The sequence below is a fragment of the Triticum urartu genome, chromosome 1 (assembly GCF_003073215.2).
Source record: "Triticum urartu cultivar G1812 chromosome 1, Tu2.1, whole genome shotgun sequence".
NCBI classification, from domain to species: Eukaryota; Viridiplantae; Streptophyta; class Magnoliopsida; order Poales; family Poaceae; genus Triticum; species Triticum urartu.
The window spans coordinates 242039373-242049563 of record NC_053022.1 but is presented as its reverse complement, the minus strand read 5'-3'; the positions used below and the strand labels follow the sequence as shown (position 1 = coordinate 242049563).

At 48.0% G+C, this 10191-nt stretch overlaps 1 long non-coding RNA gene across 4 annotated transcripts; it reads right to left on the bottom strand.

Annotated features, from left to right (window-relative positions):
- Positions 1-5872: 5872 nt before the first annotated feature.
- Positions 5873-9848, bottom strand: LOC125555509. Of its 4 annotated transcripts, none has more exons than XR_007304745.1 (4): positions 8989-9848; positions 6736-8907; positions 6386-6494; positions 5873-6260 (listed from the first exon to the last, which is right to left on the bottom strand). It is a non-coding gene; the product is annotated as an uncharacterized LOC125555509 (long non-coding RNA). The 4 variants fall into 4 exon arrangements; XR_007304751.1 differs by having other exon boundaries at positions 6386-6835; positions 8836-8907; XR_007304742.1 differs by having other exon boundaries at positions 6386-8907; positions 8989-9097; positions 9237-9848.
- Positions 9849-10191: the final 343 nt, after the last annotated feature.

The following is a 10191-nucleotide window of genomic DNA, read 5'->3' as shown; positions in this document are numbered from 1 at the left end:
GGTTGGGCGTGGTCCGTAGCCCCCAGAGTACGGAGTTGAGCTCCTCGACCCAGTGTTTATCCGACTCCTTTAGGGATCGCACTAGTCTGGGTTTGCTGCCACTCATTATCAGGCCATTGGCCCGTTCAACTTGACCGTTTTTTGGGGGTGATACACGGAGGCGTAATCGAGTTTAATACCTAGATTAGCACACCAATTTTTCACCTCATCGGCTGTGAAATTAGAGCCGTTATCCGTAATAATGTTATGTGGGACACCATAACAGTGTACAACACTAGAGATGAAATCTATCACCGGTCCGGCTTCAACTGTTTTTACTGGTTTGGCCTCTATCCACTTAGTGAATTTACCCACCATAACCAGTAAATATTTCTTCTTATGGCTTCCCCCTTTAAGAGGTCCGACCATGTCCAGCCCCGCGAAAGGCCAGGTAATGGGGATTGTTCTTAGGGCTGTGGGCGGCATCTGGCTTTGATTGGCAAAGAGCTGGCACCCATAACAGCGTTGTACAAGGGCATGTGCATCTGCTCGGGCCGTGGGCCAAAAGAAACCTGCACGGAAGGGCTTGCTTACGAGGGCCCAAGCTGCAGTGTGATGGCCGCCGAGGCTAGCATGTATTTCGGCCAAGAGCTGCCGCCCCTCCACTTTGGAGATACACCTTTGAAGGACTCCAGTAGTGCTCTTCTTGTAGAGCTCTCCTTCATGAACTTTGTAGGCTTTATAGCGTTGAACTACGCGACGGGCCTCGTTCTGGTCATTGGGGAGCTCCTACCTAGTAAGGTAGGCTAAGAAGGGTTCAGTCCATGGAGCAATAACTGCCATGATTACATGGGCGGAAGGCGTTCGTTCAGCCCAAGCCCCCGATGATATCAGAATCGTGTTCGGCATCCGGGGGTGCGGCCGGTGCCGGACTAGTATTTCCGCTCTCGTCCTGCCATACCACGGATGGCTTGAAAAGCCTTTCCACAAAGGTGTTAGGCGGGACGGGGTCGCGCTTAGTGCCCATGCGAGCAAGGATGTCCGCTGCCTGATTACTGTCTCGAGCCACATGGTGAAATTCAAGCCCCTTGAACCAGGCCAATATTTTGAGTACAGCGTTGCCGTAGGCCACCATCTTCGGATCTTTTACATCGAATTCTCCATTGATTTGAGATATCACGAGGTTTGAATCCCCTCGCACCTCAAGGCGTTGTATGCCCATAGAGACGGCCATCCGAAGTCCATGCAGTACAGCTTCATATTCAGCCGCGCTATTGGAGTCCGTATACATGATCTGTAATACGTAGCGGACTGTGTCCCCTGTGGGGGATGTTAGGATGACACCAACCCCCAGTCCGGCTAACATTTTAGAGCCGTCGAAGTACATCACCCAGTTGGAGTATGTGTTGTACTCTTTAGGGAGTTCGGCTTCTGTCCATTCGGCGATGAAGTCAGCCAACACCTAATATTTAATAGCTCGACGTGGCTTGTATGTTATTTCAAATGGCAAGAGTTCGGTAGCCCATTTTGCAATGGGGTCGGTGCCGTCTCGGTTGTTTATGATGTCGTTGAGTGGAACTTTAGAAGCCATCGTGATCGAGCACTCTTGAAAGTAGTGTCGCAGCTTCCGTGATGCCATGAAGACCGCATAGGCTATCTTTTGATAGTGCGGGTATCGGGATTTGCATGGTGTAAGGACCGCCGATACATAATACACTGGTTTTGGAGTGGGAATTTGTGTCCCTCTTCCTCTCGTTCGACGACGAGCACATCGCTCACCACCTGGTGAGTTGCGGATATGTAGAGCAACATAGGCTCGTTGACGTTTGGTGCGGCAAGGATTGGGTTGTTTGCTAACAAGGTTTTTATTTCTTCCAATCCGGTTGTTGCCGCATCCGTCCACTCAAAGTGGTCGGTGCGTCGGAGCAGGTGATAAAGTGGCAGTGCCTTTTCTCCTAGTTTGGAGATGAAACGGCTCAATGTGGCCACGCACCCCGCTAGCTTTTGGACTTGTTTTAAGTCTGTTGGGTTGCCAATTGTGACAGGGCCCGGATTTTTGCTGGGTTTGCTTCAACTCCTCTATTGGACACGATGAACCCAAGCAGTTTTCCGGCTGGAACGCCGAAGACACATTTTTCCGGATTGAGTCGGATATTGTATGTCCGGAGGTTTTCAAATGTGAGTCGTAGATCGTCCACCAACGATTTGACATGCTTAGTCTTGATGACGACGTCGTCCACATATGCCTCCGCCGTCTTGCCAATTTGTTTTTCCAGGCATGTTTGAATCATGTGTTGATAAGTGGTGCCGGCGTTTTTGAGTCCAAAAGGCATAATATTGAAGCAGAAAGGCCCGTGCGGAGTAATGAATGCCGTTGCGGCCTAATCGGATTCCTTCATCTTAATCTGATGGTATCTGGAGTATGCGTCGAGGAAACACAGTGAATCGTGTCCTGCAGTTGCATCGATGATTTGGTCAATGCGGGGCAGTGGGAAGGGGTCCTTAGGCAGGCCTTGTTGAGGTCTTTGAAATCGACACAAAGGCGCCATGATTTGTCCTTATTTGGCACCATGACCAGGTTTGTTAGCCAATCCGAGTGTTTGATCTCCCTAATGAACCCGGCTTCAAGTAGTTTGGCTAGCCCCTCCCCCATAGCTTGTCGCTTGGGTTCGGAAAATCATCGCAGCGTTTGCTTGACTGGCTTGAACCCCTTTATTATGTTGAGGTTGTGTTTGGCCAGTCTGCGTGGGATTCCTGGCATATCCGAAGGATGTGCCAGGCAAAGATGTCCCAATTCTCGTGCAGGAAAGCTCTTAGAGTGGCGTCGACCGTCGGATCCAGCTGTGCTCCAATGGCTGCTGTTTTATTAGGATCCATCGGGTGAACTTGGAATTTGACTATTTCGTCTGCTGGCTTGAAAGAAGTGGACTTAGGCCTTTTATCGAGGATTATGTCGTCTCTGTCCACTGTGGAACGCAGAGCGGTGAGCTCCTCGGCAGCAAGGGCCTCGGATAATGCCTCGAGGGCCAAGGATGCAGTTTTGTTTTCGGTGCGGAGTGCTATGTCCGGATCAGTGGTGATAGTGATAACTACGTTGGGCTCGGGCATTTTGAGCTTCGCGTACCTGTAATGGGGTATGGCTTGAAAGCGTGTGAATGCGTCTCGCCCCAACAGGGCGTGATATCCGCTATTGAAAGGTGCCACATGGAAGATTAATTCTTCGGACCTGTAGTTTTCCGGCGTGTCGAATACCACATCAAGTTTAATTTTCCCCGAGCATCGCACTTCTCGACTAGGGATAATGCCTCGAAAGGTTGTACTGCTTTGCTCGATGTGGCTCTTGTCTATTTGCATTTTATCGAGCGTGTATTTGTAGATGAGGTTCAGTCCGCTGCCGCCGTCCATGAGCACTTTAGTAAGCCGAAAGCCCTCGGCAATTGGGTTTAAGACCAAAGCGGCTGGTGTGCGGACTGATCGAGCCCTTGGTTCGTCGTTGGCGGCGAAAGTTATCACCGTATCGTTCCAAGGATTTGCTGCGGCTATTTGTTCGATTTCGGCGAGGTCGTGAAGTGCCCTTTTACGCCGATTATTTGAAGAAAAGGTCTCGAAGACCGTAAAGACATTGAGATCATCATCCTCTGGAGAGTATTTCTCTGAGGTTGTATTGGTGAGGATAGCCTCACCGCTCTTGGCCACCTGCCGGAGTACCCAACATGCCCGAAGGCTATGTGTTGGTTCGGAATTCGGCGTCATGTGTATCTGACAGTGTTTGTCGAGCCATTCATCAAGGACAGTTCTGTGTCCCGTTAAGGGCTTAATTTTCTTATCCGCGGGATGATGATCGGGTCCCCGCAAGTGTGCATCCTTTTTGCCCGTCCGGTGGGTGGCTTAAAGGCGGGTGGTTCCCACAGGGCTGTCTGGGCTTTCCAGGCACTTTCCATTGCACAATATTTCTGTACTATGTGCGCCAATTCTACAAAGTATAGTATGCAGCGTTGGTTGAGGGCATTGAAGATCCCCTCGTTCGTACAGTTGTGGCAGAATACAAACTGCGTCGTCGTCGCAGCAATCTTTGATCTTGTTTTTAACAAGGAGGAATCTGGCCCAAAAGTGATGGACTGTTTCCTGAGGTTGCTGCCATACGTACATTAGGTCGCATATGTCTGGAGGACCGGAATTGCTTGTGGTGGGTGTGCGGGCTTAAATCGGAACCCTGACCCACTATGGAATCCGGAGATTGAAGAATTTCTGGGGTTACTAGACCCGGATCCGGAGTGTCCTGGGAGTTTTAAGGCTCAACGCCTGGTTTTATGTTCGGAGGACAGGAGATCTCTTCCCGAAGATGGGTATCCGGCTCGCAAGGCTCGGAAATTCGAACATAGCTTGTTCTCAGCATAGGGGGAGAGGTATCATTGGCTTGTTCCTCCACAATCGCCATTAGATGGGTGATCGATGGGGACCTGATTTCCCTCTGATCGGGTTTAAGCCCAATCCGATCATAGTCTGTTGCGACCCCCCGGGCGGTGATGCGATCTAGCAGTTCGTTCAAAGGCGAAATATCTGCCGGATCCATCTTGTCGGAGTGTTCGAGGCCGATGCAGGGATGATTTTTGGCAAATTGGGGGAACGCCTTTGTCTTAACGGCCGAGCGGGCACCCATGGTAAAACTGCCGAGCTAGAGGATCTGTCCGGGAACTAGGGCCCTTCTAGAGGTGATTTTGTCATTGATGACAAGGCGAGCCATCGATCCTTCTGTTGTCGACACAGAGGAACTCTCAATGAAATCACCAATGTCGGTGTCAAAACTGGCCGATCGGGTAGGGGGTCCCAAACTGTGTGTCTAAGGATCGAAGGTAACAGGAGACAGGGGACACGATGTTTACCCAGGTTCGGGCCCTCTTAATGAAGGTAATACCCTACTTCCTGCTTGACGGACTTTGATGAGTATAGGGGTTACAAGAGTCGATCTACCTCGAGATCGTAATGGCTAAACCCTAGATGTCTAGCCTGTATGATTTGTGATTGCCTCTACGGACCAAACCCTCTGGCTTATATAGACACCGGAGGGGGCTAGGGTTGTACAGAGTCGGTTTACAGAGAAAGGAAACTATACATCCGATCGCCAAACTTGCCGTCTACGCAAAGGAGAGTCCCATCCAGACACGGGGGAAGGCCTTCTATCTTGTATCTTCACGGCCCATCAATCCGGCCCATGTCACATAGCCCGACCATCCGAGGACCATTAATCCAGGACTCCCTCAGGGAGGATGGTGGTCGCCGCTCCTACGGCAGCGAGGCCCTGACTGTGCTTAGTGAGGTGAGGCAGGTGGAGCGAGCGAGGTGGAAAGGGGGAGGAGCGAGTGGGAGGAGAGGTATCCCGAGGCACGCTCGTGGCAGCCTTATCCCTCGCGGTGGCGCTGTAGCAACGAAGACGGCGAGGTGGTCCGGCAGAAACGGGCGCCCGACTTGGGTCGGGGGGAACAGGGGGAGGAGATAGTTGGCCGGGGAGGGGGAGTGGGTCACTAGGCCAGCTCGTGTGCACTACTAGGGAAAAGGCTACTAGTAGTGCGGATAAATTGGCTACTAGTAGCGTGGTTACCCGCGCTACTAGTATCGCGCTACAGCTAAAATTTAGTAATAGCGCGGGTGTCACCCGCGCTACTACTAAAAAGTTAGTAGTAGCGCGGGTGCCACCCACGCTGCTACTATTTGGAACCCGCGCTACTAATAACAGAATAGTAGTAGCGCATCTATTATACTACACGCTACTAGTATCCTAAATACTAGTAGCGCACATTTTCCCCCACGCTACTACTAACAAATTAGGAATTAAAAAAATAAAAATTAGATGCAGTATTCATGGTTGAAGATCAGAGACACATCCAGTGCAAAATAAATTAAGGTCACGGGACCATTTAACACTTGCACCGTTCATGGATGCAACAATGAACATCTCAACTGGAAGAGATCACAAGATTCCATTTAACAGTAAACACACACAACCAAAGGTGGGTACCTTTCCTAGTGTTCAACCAGCAGCCTAAACATACCACTTCTCTAGATGTATCTACCAAGGCTCGGAGTTCAGACGCCGGTGGACCCAAATCCTCCCTCCCCCCAAACGGTGGTATCGAAGTCCTCCACCTCGGTGACCTCTAGTTTCACAATCACCTGGACGATCATCTATGCGACGTAGTCGCCGAGCTTCGCGGCGAACTCCACCTCCAAGTGGTTGAAGAGCATGACGCCCACCGGGCAGCGGTACTCTGCGCCAATCACCCCTGCGGCCACGACGGAAAAGTGAAAACTTGTTAGTGCTCGTCAGCGTCCAAATCCAGTAGGGTATTTTCTTACTTTTTAGCACATGGACACGAATCAATAGTAACAGCCGGAGGCTGGTCCTTACTTGTTGCACGAGACATGAAGAAGGGCGCGTCCCCTCCTTGTTGCACGAACGAATCAAAGGAAGACACTGCCGCGAGCCGTGAAGAAGGCCGGGTAAATAGCTCATGTGCCTGAAGTTGTAAGGAATCTTAATACAATGAACTCATAGTAATGCATAATAACAAGAAAAAAGAAAAAACTAACCATGAATCCTAAAGAAAAAGATCATTCTATGAGTCAGGTTGACAGTTTTGAGACACATGAAAGGATGATGTTGGTAACCGTATTCATTAACAAGAACAATAGGCCGAGATTTCTCAAATGACATTTGCTTCACCAACAATGATTAATGACGAGGCATGTAAGATTTACCTGAGCAGCATCAGCCTACCCTCTTGTCCTTGCAAGAACTTGAAGGCCAAGGTTCTTAGCTTTCTCCCTACTAACTAGCACAAGTGCGGCAGCACCGTCGCTATATATTAAAAGATGAGAATGGCAGTACAGTTACACTTCCAAGTAAACATTGCTTTACATAACTTATATTAACCATGGGGAAAGCCTATAGTTACATAACTTATATTAACCATGGAGAAAGCCTACGAATTAATATAGCTTCAGTACACTCTTAAGATGATACATTTACTACGAAAGATATACAACATAGTTTGGCTGATGCTGGATACCAAAGGTAATCTGATACAGACACATTTCAATCACAGAGATCAATATCTACTAGCTTAAATTCAAATGCTTTAGTCAAGATTGTGATATCATACTGGTACTAAGAGACAATATTTCATACAGAAGAAGAGTTTTGTGGCCCTCAAATAATGCACACACTGGAATAAGTTCTTAGTTTCTTTGATGGTTTGACTGCCACTTCATCCAAAAGATTTATGTACAGAACAAAGAATAATTAAAATTGAATTTCAACAGACATATATTTCCTTGCATGTTGTGTTGTACAGTAGCTACGGGAATAAATATACGAAAACGAAAAAGTGAGTGATTTCTATTAACAAGACATCACCTATGTAATATTGTATTGAGACAGACAAGCTAAAATATTAGAACAATTTTGTATAGCAATAACACCAATAGCTCATCATATTAGTAAGTGAAGAATTGTGGGGCACAAATTACTAAGCTCGATGGAGTCAAAGAAATGAGCATGCTTATCCGTGAAGAACAATTAGCGAGTCATTAATCTCTGAGCTCCTAGTTGCTTTAGAAGATTTATAGTGTACAAATGGTGGTATGTTTTAACTGAATTTTCAGCTCCTGGTGTTTTTGTTACAACAAGGATGTAGTGCCCAGCTAAGAGTTTCGAGAACAATTAAGAGGTAAAATCTATTGTTATCGATCTCAAGCACTACTACTTTTTCCAGGAGCTACAAACAAATGAACCTGCTACACAAACTCATATTATGTCTTGCATTAATATTCTCCACGTGTTACACATATACACCATCAACTATTTGTCATGGAAAGCATTAGGGATAAGGTACAGTTTCTTAGCGGCTCACCATAAAAAGCTAGAAACTGCTACAGTTTGTAAGCATGCATAGATGTGTTATATGAGGACATTTTACATCAAGAGCTTGATGAGACAAGACCACCTAGGAAGATAAAACATGGACATAGCATGTCTGGCACTTATGCATAGTCAACTTGCAAATGTCTATCATTTCTCCCTTGCGGGTTTCCTTAAAAATACTTCTACGGCTTCTTAACAACCACCAGGCAGTAAAATTGCCCTATGGATACATATTTTCCTACCATTTGGTAAGACAATATGAAGATGATATACTGTGCAGTAGTGAACTTCAGAACATTCATAAACATTTGGACCTATAGACCATCCATATATAGCCCATTGCCCCTGCTCAATAGCTTCAACTCCAAGCCATAGTTGAGTCAGTTGTATCCAACATGCTATCTACATTATGGTACTGCCAATTGCTCTACAAAAGACCTACGCAGTTCATAGCAGATGGGAGAAATATCTCGTCTTTGATGCCCTTGTACATACATGGTTTCGTACAGCTGTACCAACCCGTTCGTGCCCAGGTGTGAGCGTTCAAATTGGGCAGTGAAGTGCAGCAGTGAACTGTCTGAATCTACGAACCAGTAACTTATCTTCACGGTCATAACCTGTATAGAGGATATTTTTGTTCTGTTTCATGGTTGGATACCATTGGAGGTCTGAATCTGATTACGATGAGTTCGAGTAGAACTTAAATGATAATGGATGATAGAATACTACTCCTATATATGTTTCAGTTTGCAGATCTCCTGTGATACTAATTTTTCAAGTTCAGTCAAACAATACTGAACCTGTGAACAACCATATGTTTGATTGGAGCTCATTTACTATTATTTTTTTTGTGTTCTTAAAATGTTCCAGACCAATCTGCTAAGCTATAGAGTTCTGTAAACATGCCATTCAAAAGCACACTCCAATGCAATTACCTTGGTAACATTTCCTCCTGCAGATTTTTCTTGCCCCAATTGAACTCCCTTAGCAGCTTTCTTCTTCTTCTTCTACAAGGACGAAGACCAGATGAACTTTAGCATTCTTGTGATAAACATGGTACATAGTAGATTCTGGAAGTAGTCAAATACCTCCAAGTCTGACAGCCACCGGTTGCGATACGCGACATCAAGCACGGTCTTCTCAGCTAGCCCATATGCGATGTTGAGGCACTTTATGACATTGTCTTGGCCGGCAAACCTTGAGAAGGAGGGAATTCATGGAGGATTTGACAGAGGAGTCACTAAAGTCTTGGTGTCACTCAAAACAGAGGCTCTGCTATGCTCTGCTCTGCTAATAGAGAAGGCTTTTAGCCATGGCGACAGCAACGCGTACGTACCGGGAGAGACCTCAGAGCAACAGCTGGTCCTCCTCCACGGACCATGCCGTGGACGGCTTGCCGCCGCACCATGCCGCCACATGAACCATCCAGGCCACTTCCGCCATCTCGCTGTGAGGCACTTGCTGCAGCGCGTCGAGGTATGTGGTCGGTGGCGTCGGTGGATAAGCGCCGCCCATCAGAGAGTCAGTGGCTCTGACTTAGGCGCAGCCCAGACCCGGTGAAACGGAGAACGATTGGCTCGGCACGTCCGTGGGGAGCACGGGTGGCGAGTCGGCCATGGCCGGTTGGTACACCACCAGCGATCTCATCAGTAACCGGCGGTGGGCACGGCCTCGGCGGGGGCGGTCCCGAAGCAGCAGGCGAGCTCGGCCCGCCGGGGGAGGAGGGGGCGGGACGAGAAGGAGTGGAGGAAGCGGATGTGCTGGGCCCCCGAAGTGGCGGGGAAGCGGCGGCGCGCGGCGAGGAGGACGCCCGAGCCCCCGGTGCCGACGGAGGTGGAGCCCGCCATGAGGAGGAGTGACTGGAGGGACGAACGTGGTGGCATGGCGAGATGGAGTGGGGGCTAGGGTTTCGGGGCGACCCGCTACTACTATGGTCTGTCCACTTAGTAGTAACGCGGGTTTGTAGCCCGCATTACTACTATCAAATTAATAGTAGCGTGGGATTTATACCCTCGCTAATACCAATTAATAGTAACGTCTTTTTTTAACAAGCGCTACTGAAGGTTTTCCTTAGTAGTGATGGGCCGAGGCCCAGAGGCAGAAGGCTTTTTTTTCTCATATCTCTGTTTTCTTCTTTTATCTATTAATAGAGATAGAAATTGATTATTTAGGGTAGCCAAAAGAGCTGAGAAAATGGTGGGACTTAGCCTATTAAATAGTTTGCATTTTGAGACAGTGCCACAAAAAGTTAGGAGGCCAGAGGAATCCATTTGCATTTTTCGCAAATAAAT